This window comes from Cuculus canorus, chromosome 10 (genome assembly GCF_017976375.1).
Source record: "Cuculus canorus isolate bCucCan1 chromosome 10, bCucCan1.pri, whole genome shotgun sequence".
NCBI classification, from domain to species: Eukaryota; Metazoa; Chordata; class Aves; order Cuculiformes; family Cuculidae; genus Cuculus; species Cuculus canorus.
Genome location: NC_071410.1, coordinates 9,050,875 through 9,066,236, shown reverse-complemented (window position 1 = coordinate 9,066,236; position 15,362 = coordinate 9,050,875). Strand labels below are relative to the sequence as shown.

Here is a 15,362-nt window from a genome sequence, read left to right as displayed (position 1 = left end):
TACACACACAAATATTTACATGATGAATAGACTATGTAGTAGAGATACTGTGGCACTAAACTTTCAGGCATTTGTACTGGAACTATGTAGCATGTTGTTATTTTAAAAGATGCTGCATTTGTAAGATTTTGCACCTCATTCTTATAATATGACAGATTTGCCGTTTTTCTAGATAGTTATAAATGTGACCATAATGTATCTACAAAGCCACATTAATTAACAATACAATTAATAAAGTATTATCCAGTTTAAAGATGTGGTCAGACTATAAGTGATGAGATATTACATTTCAGTGCTACTTTCATTAAAGATATTGCCAGGAAAAAATCAGGTGTCTACCCCTGAAAAGCCCTTGGCTACCTATTGGATAAGGAGGTGTGAATTTTATTGTCCATCTAATTACTTGGCTGAAGATTCTGAGATGTAAAAATCCCATTTCCTACCCCGGTAGGAATGGTTGATATTTTTTCCTGGACCAAATCCAAGCTTAGGAGTGAGTTTCTGCATACCAAAGTGCTCCTGCTGCTACAGCTGAATATACTTCTTGATGGTTTGTCCTGAAAATATTATATAGCATCGCTTTTGCTCTCTGCACCACAGGCAGGTAGTGTGACAGGACACATAAGCAATATAGTGAGTGACGTTTTGCCAGTCCTTTAGTGTCTGCCAAGGAGCTCTGTTAGGTATGAACTAGTGGCCTGAGGGTCTCCTGACTCCACCAGGCCGTTACCCACATTTATACACTGCTGAATTCGGAGTGAACCTGGTATGTAAAGGTGGGATATGCAGAGAGGGGCCAGCTGTGAGCCTCCGTATCATCCTACAAAAAGGCAAGATCCTTTGGAAAAGCTCTGTAAGAAGTGATGGATAGTGTGCATTGCAAGGGAAGACCCCTACTTGTTATTGAGAGAAAACCTTTGTCCTATTTTAAATTCGATTTATTAATTGTCTGTGTAATTTTGAGCTTGAAGACAAAATGATAATGTGGGAAATGGCAGTGTCATGTGTGCAAGTGTTACACCAGCCTCTCAAAACTCCTCCAGCTCTATTCGCGAACCAGGTATTGCACCCACATCTCTGGGAATGATGCTTTATCTGTCTTTGTGCTTCTTGTGTTCAGGGCTTGGCTCACATCTCATCTTTGTCAAGGCAAATCTATGGGATTTGCTATATAGAGCAGCATAAAATACCCAGAAATGCAAAGACCAATTCATTTTTCCTTTCTGCCTGCTTGTGGGGTGGACATAGCAGTGAGGATCTAGTCATTTATATTGTGGGGACCTGGAAGCCCCACCACGAGGTCTGCAGGCAGCCCGATGATTTATAAAGAAGTAAAGTATGTGTGAACTAGGCAAAACAAGGGATGAGACAATAAATACTTAGGATTTTCCCTCCAAAAGCAGTAATTTATTGAACATTCAAAGCTCCCAATTAAGTATATAAAATAATCACTCCTTCTCCTTCTCTCTCTCTTTTAATAAGGTTTCTAGAGCAAAGCAAAGGTGTGAAGCCGGTCAGGCTCTCCTCAGAGGATTAAGGAAAATTGTGTAAGTTATATTTAATTCAATTAATCTTTCCAGATAGGTCCTAAATCATGTCATCAATCTATTTGATTCCACAGGCATAATCCTTAACATGCAGCTGCCTTGCACAATAAGCCAGGGAGATGCTCAGTTGCATTCAAGGGAAATAAATTTAATTATAAACACATCATAGAGTCAAACATTTCCTGAATTTGGAATTCAGTGTCTTGTCAGCCTTCCAGCCAAGAACACCATCAAACTTTTATAGGGAAGTAGACTCTGTCCTGAATTTATATCTACTGGCAAGCACCTTAACAGAAGGAAAATATAAAACCTATGTTTTCTTTTTTTAACGGTTTTAAACTTAAAGCTACTTTCGTCCTCTGTAGCGTTATCCACAGTATTAAATAAAGCCAGGAGCGCTGCTTGTCAGAACTTGTCGGAAAAATAAAAATAAAAATAATAAAAAAAAAAATCTCCCAAGTGCAGATGGCCACAGCAAAATGGTGAGAATTGGAGAGGGGTAGGGGGTGGTGGCGGCGCAATGAGCCATTCACAGCCCAAGTGCACAGCCAGAAATTCAGTCTCTTACTGTTTTTAAAACCTGAGGGCTCCTATTGGTGCTGGTTATTACTGAGTGATTCTACCAAGGACCTTAGATGTGGGGCTGATCTCACTGTGATCTCAGTGAGTTGGGAAGCTGAGGTATCTTGGGACCAGAAGTCACTCAGTGAGGAATGGCCTGGTGTACAGAAGGGACAAGCACCCTGCCAAGAGGGGTATGGGGCTCTCCTGGGTGTGACAAAGCCAAGCCATGGACGTCCTCAACAGGATCGGAGCTTCCCAGTTTTATTACAGCCCTTACTGACCAGCATAGTCCCATTAAGATTAATTGAGCACATCGTAGCACATCTGGATTTAATAGAATAATTCTGTTTTCCTCTTTTATTTACTGTAACCGGCAATTGTCTCCTCAACCATACAGATGCCCAGTGCTATCTGGATTCCTTGAAGAGGAATGATTGGCAGATTTTTTTACTGCATGATTTTTTTTCACATGACCCTAGGTTATGCTAAATATTCCATAATTTATAATGGAATGTTACATAACAGACATATTCAATTCATTTTATGTTATGGAAATTCTATGAAAGAAGACAAAAAAAAAATTTTGAAATCCCTGAAACACCCCTTCGGACATTTTCTCAGTTCCAGTTAAGGAGTCAAAATCAGTATTCATTTTCAAATGCGACATTGTTATGCTTTAAAGGCTTAACAAAATGAAGTGTTTTCATTGCTTCTCTGTTGTTAAAGTGAGAGTCCAGGCAGCGAGCAGCAAGAGTGTGAGACAGTGCGGCTCAGAGGTGCTTATGGAGGTCGAGCAATAGATTTTTGTGTTCTCAAAAGAAGGCGTCTGTATTAGTGTATTACATATCATAAATGCATAATGCGCAAAAGCTATTCTGTTAATAGTTTCGTTTAGTTAAGAATAAATTTTTAATCTTCACTTTTTGCAGGCTTAATTATTAAAGCCAATTTCACACTAGTCGGGGGTGCTTCATGCTAGCTTTGGCCCTTCTTAGGGAGGTAACACGTTATTTATTTACGTGGCTGTTCTCCAGTGACCTGCCAGCTCCCACCTACAAATTTATCTTCTCCCATGTTCCGTGGTTTGCATTTATCTTGTTATTTCTAATGTTACAATGATAAATAGTTTTCATTTATAATCAAACCAAAGTTGTGCTGATCTTGAGGGCTTGTGGTTGTTTCTATATTGCCCTTTGTTTGGTGCCTATGTGGGATGAAGTTGTGTGGGTTTCTATTTTCTTTTCCTCAGCTGTTCTGCAGACTGTTTTATTGTCCACTGAGAATGAGAAATTCTTGGCTGAGGAATAAGTGATCAGACCTTTTCCTCCTGCCAGGGAGAGATTCTGAAGTGGATGCTGGGGCAAAGGCAGTGGTTGCTTGGTGGGACTAGGTGGGGACCAGCTCCAGGGCAGCGGGGAGATGCTGGGTCCCAGCAGGGAAGGTGGCAGCTCCCCTGCATTGCCTGCAATAACCCCACCTCACCTACAGCACCGCTTCTGCCGCTGCAACGGGGAAAAGCTATGAAATGATAAAAACAAGCAACTGGAGAAGCACAGGGCAAATCTCAGGGGAAGGCCATGTTTTCTCTGGTGCATAACACCTGCTACATCACAGCCTACCAACATTTTCTTTTCATATTACATTCTAATTTAGTTTGCGAGTCCTTTTTCTAAGTGGCCTTTAAATATGCTTATAATGCAGAGGAAAACCAGGAAACAGAGAGAGGGTAATTATCTGTTCAGACCTCCATAGCAGCCTCATTCATGAACTAGAAAATTTCATTTTAAGTCAGAGGAAAGGAGAGCCGAAGCACTGCTCATTGGCTTTCCTATGTATGTAGCATTAGGTACGTACAACTGTTTCACCTGATATTTTATTACATCAATGGTTTCCCCATATTTGCCCGGGGTGTTGGCAGAGCAGGTGTAGAAGAGCAGGAGCCTGCCCACCTGCACCGCACACGCAGTGCGCACGAGGCAGCCACGGTCACTGAGCCGCCTCAGGAGCTATTATTTTTAGATGACGTCTTTATCTGTGCAGGATTTGCATCTGTCTCGGGTAACCCTGAAACACCTCACCAGCAAATTTAGCTGTTTCCAATTTCTACCTTTGCTTTTACACACTTGGTAGCTTCTCAGGAAGAGTTAAGCTTTCACTCGTGAAACGCTCAGTAGTGTTCATTATACTTTTTACTAAAGGTGCTTGAAAAATTTTTGCTGCTTAAATTCCGTGATATTTTTTATTTACCAGAAGCTAGATACTATTAATGAAACTAGGTGCCAAGTATTTGGGTGATGATTTGAAAATGTTTTCATAAGCATCTCACTAAATCTCTAGAAATATTTTCCTAATTTTTCCATCACAAGTAATATAGAATATTTTCCAAACTCTAGGCAATGCCTTCACTGCTTAAGTGCATAAATTTAAAGATAGCGTATGTCAAGGTAAAGATGTCACTGTTGTCTGTGATTAACCTCTCAGACTATAATCTGTTTATCTTGAAAACTGTAAGATGAGTAGGCAGTTCTTGCCAGGGATGGCACGATGTTGTCTGACAGTGCAGAAGCAAATGACCATGGCTGCTCGGGAATATGCGTGCTGGGAGATGGCCCAGAAACTGGATCCTGAGCACTGCTGCAGGCCACTGCCTCCAATGGAAGAGCAGGTGATGGGCTCCTCATGCACCATCCTGTAACCTGTGGGCAGGAAAGCTGAGCTATCACAAGACTTCAATCTGACTGACACACAGAGGTCTCAGGCTGTCAGTGCTAAAACATCCTTGAAATATTTCGTAATTATAGATGACAATCTCCTAGCTCAACAAAATGCTGCGTTTGGCACAGGAGAAATCTGTATTTGACCTTCTCCTGATGGCGAAAGAGGAAAGGTGTTTCTAAGAACAGAAAATGAGTGATTTGCCTGGGTACGATTAATTCTGGCTGGACTACACTGCCAAGACCATCTTTACTTGCCTTTGTGATGGAGGGTAATTTGGTAACAGCGGGCGCTACAGAGTGGTAGACCAAGTGTAATAAGATTTAGTATTAACCGAAGCTGGTTCAAACAGGAACAAAAAAGCTTTTCTGAAGCGAAGAAAATTAACTGTGGGAACAATTTGCAGAAGAGTTGTGGTCAAGGTCAAGTTGTTATTACAAGAAATTTTTCTAAACACAACCAGGTTATTCCCTCCGAAATCTATGCTGCGGTTCCAACAGTAATTGGAATATTGGCAGGAATTAATCCAGAGTGGTGCTGTAGCCAGCTGAGGCACTGTGTTGCGAGGGATAATCTCAGCAGTCCCCTCCGGCTCAGCAATTTCCGAATCTCTGAAAATATCCACCCAAGTGGGTATTTCACTCTCTTCTGCTTTTCCCTGTTTGCATTTAAAACAACATATTTAGGCACAGTGATATGGCACAACGAAAGCATCAATGTTAAGGAGAAACAAGAGCTCTAACAGAAAGGAGAATGTTTTCCTGATGCTCTTTTGTGCCACTCCCTGAGAGGGTCTGTTCTCCTATTGGTGTTGGGTTTATTTGTGGTGACAAATTTTGGTTATGGCATAATCTTTGTGGATGGTGGGTGCCTCACAGCCCCATATTGTGCTGAGTATGTCTAATCTGGCAGTGCCTGGAGGGAAAGTTTGCATTCCCCACTATTTTTGAGCCACCCAGAGCCAAGGGAAATCCCTTCAGACCTCAAGTTTGGCAGCCAGGGTTATGGCATGTTCCTGGAGCAGGTCCAGTGCCTGGGATGGACAAGCCTGGCTCTAAGAATTCATTTTCAAGGTAACTTCTCCAAGTTACCTTACAGAACTCGGGAGACAAGTGTAGCTTTCCAGCCCCCAGCACTTGCCTGTCTTTGGGGTGACATTTCATCTTTATGGTTTTTTGGGGAGCTTAGGGGTCAGAGCAGCGAAAGCAAGGTTAAATGAGATTCAGGTGACAAATGTGAATAGGTGCAGTTTCAGCTTCTGCGGCTTTGCACTTACTTGCAGCAGCAAAATACTGATCCCTGATTGGAGAGAAGTGGTTTCGCCTTCAAGACCCACTTTGCTTTACTTGGCTAATACACCAAAGCCAGACCATTAGGTATATGTATTTGTGCTTTAATTACAGTTAACAACCCTGCCCTTACTGCTCTCCTTGAGTTTCTCTCTGCTCTCTTGGAGATAGCGATAGGCCAATTAATGTCTCTTCTGGTAATTGCTGCTTCAAAAAGGGTGAGAAGTCTGTCTTTTGGAGTATTTCAAAGCACACAGGCAGACACGCATATCTCTTCAGTGTGCGTTTACCAGGAAACTGAACCACGGAGAAAAGCTAAGGAGAGAAAGCCACCAAGCAGGGGAGTGGGCTTTGGTGGAGTTGGAAAAAAGGGTGGAAAAAGTGAGTTTTAGATGTTAGTAACCATGGATATGTGCATGAGTGAAAGAAGCCAAGCCTTGGTTTGTTCAAGATGGGTAATACTTCCAAAACATCAATGTAATTCTGTTCAGAGAACAGTTTTTAATGACTTCAGCACTGACTATAGCTGCTCCATCTCCTTAGAGAGGTTAAGCAGGGGTGATGGTGCGCACATTATGCTACCTCTCGTAGGGAGATATGGAGACAACACAATTCTGTTCTGCAACCTGGTGGGCAAGTTAGCCAGCGTGACTGGGCTCCCAGTTCCACAGGAGGAAGAGGTAGCTTCTCTGCCAAGGAGTGAGAGCAGGATATCGACTTGCTCCAGTCAGGTTAGACAAACCACCCTGTGAAAGGTGTCAGGCTGTGCCTCACAAGGGCCTGAGAAAAGCACAAACAGCTCTTCTGCAGTCAGAGGCAGCTAAACCCATAGTGTTATCACGTATTTAGTTACAACCACACATGATACAACTGCCCACTGAGTTATCAGCAAAGAACTGCTTGGCCAGCCTGGATCGGGAGGAAGAAGGAGCTCTCTCCTGTGTTCGCCTTTGGATTGAGCCTGGCTCTGAGTAGACCAGGAAGCACAGAGGGACTGAGGGAGCCCAGGGGCCATCACTGATAACTTGGCACCACCCTGGTGTGGGGTGGTGTTGGGGTCTGTCCTCCTAGCCTGTTTTTATTCTCCACGTTAGCAGTTGTAGCAAACAAACAGCTCTGCTTTCATTCCACTGGAAGACAAGAGTCAAGAGCTGCTGCTGTTGTTATGGCCCTTTCCACTCCTCCACACCTCTGGAAATGGATCTTTATTAGCATTATTGTCAGTCATAATGAATTCATTTCCATTCTCATCACTAAAACAATTTTGGTGCTTGATAAGTCACATTATTTTCACTTATATTCAGAGCTAATTGACTCCCTTTGTTTATTTTCTCAGGAGTAGAAAAAGCATTGCTCATAGATGAACAGAAGCTTTCTTCACCTTCAGCCTTGGTCTTCCTCTACCGCAATGTGGTCTCTCCTTTCTTTCCCAGATCACTTAGGGGCAGATGAAGACATTGTGCCTCCATCTCAAGAGGGAGATCTCTCTCTGTACAGCCCAAGAGGGGTTTGGAGGGGACGTGGGTATGTCTTTTCTGTACCAACTTTTTCTGTACTAACTCCAGGATCTCCCAAGTGCTGCCAGTCCCAGCACAAAGCATAGAGGAGGAGCAAAGATCTCCCATGGTTTGTAGGTGAGCATTAATTAGCCCACAGCAGATGCACAGTCACTTGCTATTCTTTACCTAGAAAGTCCCCATGTGCAAGTCTGGGAGGAGGAAACTGAAGACAGGGCAGAGACGTTGCCAGGCAAGCCAGCTTTGCAAATAGTAATTTCTCTTGGCAGGAGAAAAGACGTCCAATAGCAAAATTCATTCTTTGTCTGTGTTTAGGAAAGTGGTCTGGTCTCCTTATAACTCTTCCTTATGCTTTTGAGTCCTTAAAACACTTACAAAGGTAGAGATACAGACATATAGACCAAAGAAGTGTCTTTTTAGTTGTTTTCTATATCTCCTTTTCCTCTTTCAGCTGAAAGGGTCAGAAAAGCCAGTGCCATGCTACAACCTCTTAAGGGAAAAGACTGAAACCATATTCAAGTCTGTACTATTTGTCAGGTGATTCTTATTTTTGTGTCAAAGAATAGGACAGAAATAAAAGGAGGGATGCATTTATTTTAAAATCCAAGGGACAATATGTTGAATTTTACATTTCTATAGCAACATACACATTAGTAATATGTGCACAAGGAGCTGAAAAACAATTATAGCAATCTAATGTTTGAGATCAAAAGTAAGGCAAAGCATGTAATTTGTTCATTGTTCACTTATCAGACTCAACATGAATATTTTTGTGTCTGAGACTTAGACTCAGGGGAGTTGCATCATGCAATCACAGGGCTTTGAAAAGAGCCTTTTGCATTAAAAAATAAACAATAACAGCAGCAGCACTCTACTGACAGATCACAGCTGAACCACAGCAGTTTTATTTCCAGCAACAGAAGTTGGTTAAGAGAATTAGTGGCTGAGCCATCAAACTGTGTATGATAATGAGACGGGTTATGAATAATATCATTAATTCGCATGTCCTTCTAACACATGCCACTCCAGTTAATGTACAAATCCCAAATCTCTCAATGCAAAATACACTGACCTCCTCATAAAAATATCTAATGGTATGAAGTCTGGTTCACGTGTATCTGCTGGCTAGTGCTCCAGATCAGAAATAATTACAAGGAAGCATTTCTGCTCTTGAGTTAAGAGGCAGAAGTATTTCTGTCATAAGAAAGTAAGACTTTCCTCATGTTTCGTGTTGCCTTTGCCAAGAGTTAAGGTGTGTTATGGGGCAGAGCATCCCCCTGTGCCCTGCAAGGAGAGGCTGCCCTGGCACCGGAGCTGAGGCACTCCAACATCCTCCAAAAGCTCTGTCTGTCTCACAGCACTCCTTGACATATTGCTGCCAGGCTCTTAAAGCTAAATCTACTTTCTTGATCCCTCTGCTTACTCCACTAGAGGCAACTTTTCTGCCAGGGAAGGGTCACTCCTCATGGCAGCTGGCATTTGTCTCTGTCAAAGCCTCAGCTGGGTTCCCAGGGCAGCTGAACAGAGGGATTTCCTGCAGGCTGACCCCCACCCCTTGTAGGCAACCCCATGTTTGTCACTTGTTGGAAGAAACACTCGTTATGAGGAGAAGAGGTGATGTGCTCGCTGTACTCGGGGCTATACAGAAGGGCTTCAGCATCTCAGTGTGCATCATTGCTAGTGAACAGCCTTATATCAAAAGGAATGGCAGAAGCAACTGTTTTATTTTTTTTCTTTTTTCACCATTTTTCTAATAGGCTTCTGGAGAAGTGACTGTACTTCTGGAAATCACCTGGAGAGAGCAGTTACCTTCAACATGGTCCAGCATTTCCAGCAAAAGGCATCCTGGCTCACCAGGGCGTGGCAGGATGTCGGTGCTGTGGACCTGTACGGCCGGTGTAGCAACTGAAGGAAACCGCTATCGCAACCCCCAGACTTGTGTTTTGTTCTTCGTCAGCATCACATGCAGCTTGAGTAATATTTCTCCCGTTTCCATATTAATGGAGAGAACATGCTGGGTGTTTTCAACAGACAGGCAAACTACCTCTCTGCAATATTATGGCTTTTGTCCATGATGGTTTCCATGGTGTTCATGTCCTCTTTCCCAGTCTCAGAGTTCGCACAATTTCATTATCACCAAATACAGTACTTAAATTGCCCGTATTAGTAACAAATTAAACCCAGTGCTTATATTTTTTTCTGAATAATCTAACAAGGATGCTTCTGCTTTGGGGAGGGGACTTTAGCTATAAAAGCAATATTTATAATGTACCTATATAAACTGTAATCAACAGGAGTGCCTTGCCAGGAGAGTAAAGGTCTTCTCTGCCCTGCACAGCTGGAGTCCAACTTCATGATAGGAAAGGAGACACTGGTTTAAGTGCAGGAAGCATTGAGTCAGTGGTCATTTCATCAAGGGATTTGGGTCATCTTTAGTTAAACCTCTCCTTTCCTACTCCTGACCCATCCACCAGCTGATCTGATCCCACTGCAGCTGCACTGGGCGTAGTGCAGCAGACAGGGTGGGATGACCTGTGGTGTGGGGATGGTGCGTCTCCACTGACCACCTATGTCACAGACGTACCGCACAGTTTTGGTTGGTTGGTTTGCGTTGCTTTGTGTTTGTTTGTTTGTTTTTATCAATGACCTTGCTGATTTTTAATGTGAAATATTCACAAGATTTAGAGCTAAGGTGGAGCTCTGGATTTGTGCTGTGTGTCCCTCTTGTGTGCCAGCTGTACTGTTGGATTCAGATGTGGTTTGGAAAACCCCTTTCAGAATGGACTCAAATTAGCCTGGCTATTGTTTGAAAGAGCTATTTAAAATGCATGCATATGGATGGGAGCGATAGTATGATCAACAGTAAGACAGTAAGTGGGATGAGCGTGTGGCCTCCAGCTCATTTATGTTTGGGGGATTCCATTCCTCAAGGGATCTTCCTGGAGGTTAAGCCATGAAACCAGAACAACCTGAAAGATTTGCAAGGATTGAGATTGCTGCTTTCTTTCCAATGACGCACTGAACTCTGCATCCCCCCTGACAGAGACCCCAGGCTGTTCCTGTACTGCCCAGCATGGCCAGTCTTAAGCCCTCCTACACTAAGAGATTATAGCTTTAGAGAGTAGTTGTGGCAAAATATAATCCTGCACTCACCAGGTCACTGAATCACATCAGCATTTGCTTGAGCAGAGTTAGAAGGGTCAAACCTGTGTTGGAAAATGTCCCTCTCTGGGGTTGGTAGGGGGTAATACTGCTCGGAAGCTGCTTGCCCAGCCCAAATGCCCTGAAATCATCATACTGAATTACAAATCATGAGATTTAGAAAGGAATATGGCTGGTGTTTCGGTTTGGTTCTTTATTTTTTTTCCTTCTAGGGTTTGAGTTTTCAGAGTGCACATATTCAGGCTTTATTCTGAGCTTTCCTGGGAAGCAAAGAAGGCGCTGCCATCCCACTGTAATCTCCTGTCTCTAGGAGCTGCATCTCCACAGACACCAGGTATCAGAAGAGCCAACAAAATCCTGGGGATTCAGATCTGGCTTATCTGGCTGTGGTGGGTAATGTGTTTGCTGTAGTGACAGGGAACTGTCACTGATGGTGTGCAAGAAAATTCTGTGTGTTTGACAATGCACGTATTCAGAAAAAGGAAGCTAGAAATCCGTGGCAGAAATGTGGAGAAGAGGGGTCCAAATGGCCTCTTTTGTCACCTCCTGGACTAAGGGATACTTGGGGCAAACAGAGCAGAAAGGAAGCTGAACTGTGACTTCGGGTTGAAGAGCTAAAATTCACCCCAAAATGACTCCTCTGAAATCAGCCCAAAGTTGCAAAGAGCCAATGCCTATGAAACTTTTGCAGTTACCTCATTATTTAAAATTATTCCCTTTTGAATCTGTGCTAAAATGATCTGGTTTTGTAATACAGTGCTCCTGGCTAGCGAGTGCTGGCTTGCTACATCTGTACCGGTGTTTCTTCTTTGGTTTCTGCAAAGCCAAGTTGAAGATGGGTCTGTGCATCGGGCTGGGGACTAATGCCAGAACAACTGATTTAATTCCTGGTCTGACCTCAGTAGTTCCTTCATGGATTAGGTAAGACATTGGCCTTTTTGATCTTTATAACCTGGTCCTGATGACAGTGGATCCTGCCTTCATGACAACTGCTGGCCTGCTGTCATCCTCTGCTCTTGCTGCAAGAGCTGCCCGTCCTGGAAGGGGCATAAAATACGTATAACTTTTTGTGGAAGAAATTAAAAGTGGCTTTTTTATATTGGGAGATGTTACACACCAACTGGCTTATAAATATAACTTTAATGCCTAAAAAAATGGTGATAATCACTTTTATACCTGCTTAATGGCATAATTTTAAAGTGAATTACTGACATCATATATTACTTTCTTCCCCTACAGTAAATGGTCTCTCCCTGCTGTGTTTTATTACTTATTGTAAATTCATTCAAGCAGTATATTTTGCTTTCAGCAAGGTACCCTCAGTTACTTTTTCTGTCCAGGATAAATTGAGATAAATTTTGCCTGTGCCTGGATTTTGCTCATGGCATCCATCTTTGCCTGTGAAAAGTTACAGCTGGAGTCAAACAAGACTTGAGAAATAGTAATATCATACTGCAGAAAGTTACAGATCACCAGTCTGCAGTCAAACTGTGTACAGAGGGCTCACTGAACCAGCCAGGAGTTTAATAGGAAGTGAAAAACATAAAGAAATGTGATGCATTCGCTAATGTTTATCCTGATAAAGTAATAAGTACTTTACAAGAAAATAACACTGGTTATTTACCATGCCATCATAAGATTCTACAGTAGCATATCACCCCAAGCACCGCTGTTCATCACTATTTACTATTTTTGCCCTTGGACATCTAATAGATTTATTGCCTGAGCTATAGAAATGTGATTTGGGGGGGAGGGAAGATGGAGACAGGGAGACTTCAAATAACAGAGTCCTCCTTCCCTTTGCTGACAATTCTATGCTCCAAAGACTTAGTAAATCTCATAGCTGCGATCACTGTGCTGTCAAATCAAATAAAAGCCATAAGGCTGGTGCCAATCTGCTTCCTGCAGGAATTGTGCAGCCCCTGTGAAAACCATTTGATTGAAGACTGGTTTCATAGCCGTGGGAGTAAAAGGTGACCCCAGGGTAGGTCAAGCTTTGTGGTGGCTTCGGGGAGATGTGCCCATGGCAATGAAATCTCCACATTTGCATGCTTTTTAGGTCCTACTAGGTCTCCCTAGATGCAACAATTGTATGAGTCCGTCTAGCCCTTGGTTCAAAACTTATCCTTGGGGGTACTTCTGGGCATTGCTGGAAATCCCATTCAAACCTGACCGTGTCCCAAAACAGGCTGCGTGCTAGAGCCTGTTGTATTTCCAGTTCCCTCTGTGAGGGGTCACAATAGGTATCGCTCTGCAAATTTCCCTTATTTTGTTGCAGAACTGACGGAAGGACAGGTCTGTATGTTAGAGGGGACCAGAGCACGTGTGGAAGGAGATTCCTGAGCTCTGATGGGCTGTCTGTTGGCTAACAACCGTAAAACCTCTGAAGTTTATTCTGTCCACATACGCTGATGAGAAGAGAGAAGTGCTTCCTCTGGAGGTTTTAGCATTCTGTAAGTAGAATCAATTGATTTTTAGATTATGGGGCTGAGAGTTGGAAGCCAGTTGGGATGGATTTTGTTTAACTTCCTTATTTAAATATCTCATGCTGTTTGAATACTTATACTTGCCTTTTTCTTAGCTTACTCGTGTTAGCAAGTTGTATATCTATATCTCATGTCTTTGGAAAAAAATAAGAAGCTGGCAGGTAGGCCTACAAATTGGTATCAGCCAACATCTGATGTAGAGACAGTCGATATAATGCCCTCCTAGCCCAAGCAGAGCATGAAAACCTGATGTCATTAAGTGCCACTGGGACATTTTGCCACTCTCAGTGCCCCTTCTCACTGCTGATTTCTTCTGTGGTCAATGTCTTTTGGGCTGTCAAGAGCATCAGCATTGCCACTGCCCTGTTGTTATCTAGCAATAGCCTTGCACACAGTCGCTAAGCTGTGAAGGGTAAGGTCATCCCTGATACTTGCAAAGCCAATTAGGACTTACAGAACACTGAACTCGGATTTCTTCAAGCCATTTCATTTTATTGATCAGGTACACGTTTATTTCCACATTGCACACTCTTGGGAACAATCCAGGTTTCATAGTGCAAAGAACTGTGTAAAATGTAATGAATCAGCACTCCCAGTGTGACCATCAGTGGGTTTTGTTAACCTTCCAAGTTGCATTTAAGATGAAAGATAAGGCTTGAAGAACACCACCATATACCCAATGCTTTTGTGAAAGATTTCTGCAATTTGCATTTCCCTCTTGTCCTCTTTAAAATCAAAACACATCTCCTTCACCTCTTTCTTGGTTAAATCCTAGGATTTTTGTAACAGGGAGATTCCCAACACGTAAGAGAGTTTAGCAATTCAGACAGTGCATGCACTGATATTTAACTAACTCTTCTTCCAAGATTTCCATACTGGTGGGTAAGTTTTTCCCTAGGACTAACAGATCTCGGGTTAGACATGTAGCACTTCAGATGAGAAGCTGGAGCTCCCCTTCACCCACAGAAAGTGCAGCACAGCTATGTGCTGATATTGTTTCTTTACCAGCTTTGTGAGTGCTGCCTCCAGACACACATGGGCTTTTCTTGGATACTCTAGCATGAGCAAAACTTTACTGACAGTTTAATGCCTTTTTGCACAGGAAAGATATATTCTTTTTGCCTCAATTGAATGAGAGGCTTGAAATCCTGAGAAAGAAAGTACAGTGATTCTAGATCAATAGAGAGAAATATATAGTAAACACTTTAGTATGTTGTGCAATAAAAAGAACCCTCATGCCTTATAAATACAGGTGCTTAGCTTATCGTGTGCATACAGCCACTCCTCGTACCCACAAGCTGCTTGAAGGGCACACGGCTAAGCAGGGCTGAAGCCACAGAAACTGCCTTTGTATGGGTTTCTCTCATGTGGTGAGATATCTTGGACCACCGTTGCCCTGGGGGTACTGGGGAATACAGGGCTGAAACCTGTTCCAGCCCTGTGCAGATCTCACTTGTGTTTAAAAACTCTATCAGCCACACTTGTTACTCTGGTTAACACAGAAATCCCTTTTACAGTGCTGATCATACACAGGTTGCCTGGATATAAACAAAGATAGGCAGCTGTGGAGTGATAGCTGGAGCATCTTTGTGTGAGTGAGCTGCAGAAATACCTGCAGAGCTGAGGGGGTGAGCTATCTGCAGAGCTATTCTTCTACCCAAGGTGTCTGTGCCTTCAGAGATTTCAGGTTTTCTTTGCTGTAGTCCTATAGTTCAGTGAAATTTGGCTGATGGCAATTCATGCTATCACGCTTCATTAGAAAATGGCCAGGGACAGGCACATGGAGAAAAAGCTGGGCTGATTGCAAATACCTCATTTCCCTCTGAAATCAGCCTAGTAATCTTCCCAGCACACACAGGCTGGCTACAAGCAGCTCTGGGTATACGTGAGATGAGAACAATGGTCTGCAAGTCAAACAAGAGCAGGATGCTGAGGGCTGATAAGATATAAAGCCTTTTGTCATCAGCACCTCAGCTTCAATTTTGTGGATTCCCATGCTTTTTCTTTTCAGTCTTCAATCATCATCTCAGTCATCAGTTATTATGGCTGTGGCTGCTCGACTCCCCTTCCCCAGCCCATGTG

The 15,362-nt window shown here is 42.9% G+C and overlaps 2 long non-coding RNA genes across 16 annotated transcripts in view; one reads left to right on the top strand and one right to left on the bottom strand.

The window, feature by feature from the left end:
• Positions 1-15,362, top strand: part of LOC128853123 (uncharacterized) — a 42,466-nt gene that overhangs the window by 22,806 nt on the left and 4,298 nt on the right. The window contains exons 2-5 of one of the 7 annotated variants that reach the window (XR_008451401.1): positions 1,483-1,547; positions 7,549-7,749; positions 8,084-11,128; positions 11,552-13,247. This is a non-coding gene — a long non-coding RNA (uncharacterized LOC128853123). Of the gene's footprint in view, positions 1-1,482; positions 1,548-7,548; positions 7,750-8,083; positions 13,248-15,362 lie in introns of those variants that run through there. The other 6 variants (XR_008451407.1, XR_008451406.1, XR_008451402.1 and 3 more) reach the window with 6 other exon arrangements.
• Positions 10,473-15,362, bottom strand: part of LOC128853124 (uncharacterized) — a 69,284-nt gene continuing 64,394 nt past the window's right edge. For all 9 annotated transcript variants that reach the window (XR_008451408.1, XR_008451416.1, XR_008451411.1 and 6 more), the window contains one exon: positions 10,473-10,601. This is a non-coding gene — a long non-coding RNA (uncharacterized LOC128853124). The remainder of the gene's footprint in view (positions 10,602-15,362) is intronic.